The 1,983-nt window shown below is 58.8% G+C and overlaps 1 pseudogene across 1 annotated transcript; it reads right to left on the reverse strand.

Moving 5' to 3' along the window:
• Positions 1-1,166: 1,166 nt before the first annotated feature.
• On the reverse strand, positions 1,167-1,418 carry LOC109945568 (uncharacterized; annotated as a pseudogene). The gene is made up of 2 exons (XR_002268798.1): positions 1,314-1,418; positions 1,167-1,231 (listed from the first exon to the last, which is right to left on the reverse strand). The product of XR_002268798.1 is annotated as an uncharacterized protein (transcript).
• Positions 1,419-1,983: the final 565 nt, after the last annotated feature.

A 1,983-nucleotide genomic window follows, 5' to 3' on the forward strand; every position in this document is an offset into this window, starting at 1 on the left:
GGCATCACCTAGACGGCTTGGTGGCGTTGGGAGCTCGGTGATCACCGTGAAGATCTTGTTGGTGACCCGACTCAAGTTTGTAAGCGGTCTAGAGGGATCCACCACGCCGGAGTGGCAAAGGATCATCTCGTAGTGAGCACTTGGTTCTTGAGAGGACCAAGGGGGAGCGATACCCTTGCGCGGGTGCTCCAACGAGGACTAGTGGAAAGTGCCGACTCTTCGATACCTCGGGAAAAATTGGAGGAGTCTTCTAAACCTTGCTTTACATTCCGCACTTAATTCAAGCACTTTACATTGTGTATTTGTTTAGCAAGTAATTGAAGTATTATCTTAGCATTGTTGTATTTCTAGTATTATTATCTTAGTACTAGTTGTTGGGGTGAAGTTGGGCTCTTGCTTAGGTTTTAATTAGTGTTGATTTTTAGAAAAGCCCAATTCACCCCCCTCTTGGGCATTGTGATCCTTTCAGATGTATTACAAGAAACAGGAAGTGGTAATAGAGTAACCCCCACGCGCACCTGGCCAGGCTCCGACGAGTCCCAGGGGCGTAGGACAAGATTATTATTTACGCAACCCCATGGAATTGAGACCAGGGCAGTCCTCCACCCTAGGTTAGTTTAGCGAACGCGACGCCGATGGGGGTGTGCGTGTCTGTGGGGGAGGGGGCGCGCTGCATCGACGGCGGGCATTGCTCTCACGGCAGGGGCGGGGGTGGGAGCGGTGGGCGGGGGCTGGCAATGCGAGTGTGGCGGCGGGGGGCTTGCTCCTGCTTCCAGGCGGCGACGGGGCATGCCGGCGGCGGTGTGGTTGCCCGCCGGAGTTACGACGCGACCGCGTGGGCCGGGACCCGCGACGGGAGCGCAAGCGTAGACAGCAGGGGCCGAGATGTGCGCCCGCGGTTCTCACGGGCGGGCGTGCGGTAGCGGCGGGATTCGCGGTGTAGGGAGGCGGGTGTTTCGCGGCGGGATTCGCGGAGTGTGCACCGCGGGCGTGCGGGCGTTTCGTGCCGGGGGGTGTGCGGTAGCGGGTGGGGGCAGTCTATACTGCCTCCTTAATAGTTAGTAGATGATGGAGTGGTCCTCACACAGAAAATTTGCTAACCACACACACACAATGTCCTAGCTACTGCCTATCTGTGTTGTCGTGGCTGCAGAAAGCGGAGTACCTTGTCCATGTTCGGAACGAGTTCTTGCAGCTTTCGGATTCGCTCACTGATCTTTGTTCTCCTCACCTAAGCACCACAGATCAGCAAATCGCCCAACTGCAGGCTTCCAAACCTAAGGAAATCTATGGAAGAAAATGAATTCACCGACCCTCTCGGCGATGCTGCGCGGATGGGTGGTGCATCCCCGCTTGGCACGGATCTTACAAGGCACGGCGTCCTGGAACTGGAGGAAATTCTCAATACTTGCCATTTCAGACGACGTCTTGGGCAGGCTGAACTGGTGCGTAATGCGGCTCTGCACTGACGACATCGTCAGTTCGCCACGTAGATGTATTACAAGAAACGAGAAGTGGTAATAGAGTAACCCCCGCGCGCACCTGGCCAGGCTCCGACGAGTCCCGGGGGCATAGGACAAGATTATTATTTACACAACCCCATGGAATTGAGACCAGGCAGTCCTCCACCCTAGGTTAGTTTAGCGAACGCGACGCCGATGGGGGTGTGCGTGTCTGTGGGGGAGGGGGGCGCGCTGCATCGACGGCGGGCATTGCTCTCACGGCAGGGGCGGGGGTGGGAGCGGTGGGCGGGGGCTGGCAACGCGAGGGTGGCGGCGAGGGGCTTGCTCCTGCTTCCAGACGGCGACGGGGCGTGCTGGCGGCGGTTTGGCTGTCCGCCGGAGTTATGACGCGACCGCGTGGGCCAGGACCCGCGACGGGAGCGCAAGCGTTGACAGCAGGGGCCGAGATGTGCGCCGACGGTTCTCGCGGGCGGGCGGGCGGTAGCGGCGGGATTCGCGGTGTAGGGAGGCGGGCATTTCG

This window comes from Zea mays, chromosome 4, assembly GCF_902167145.1.
Source record: "Zea mays cultivar B73 chromosome 4, Zm-B73-REFERENCE-NAM-5.0, whole genome shotgun sequence".
Taxonomy (NCBI): Eukaryota; Viridiplantae; Streptophyta; class Magnoliopsida; order Poales; family Poaceae; genus Zea; species Zea mays.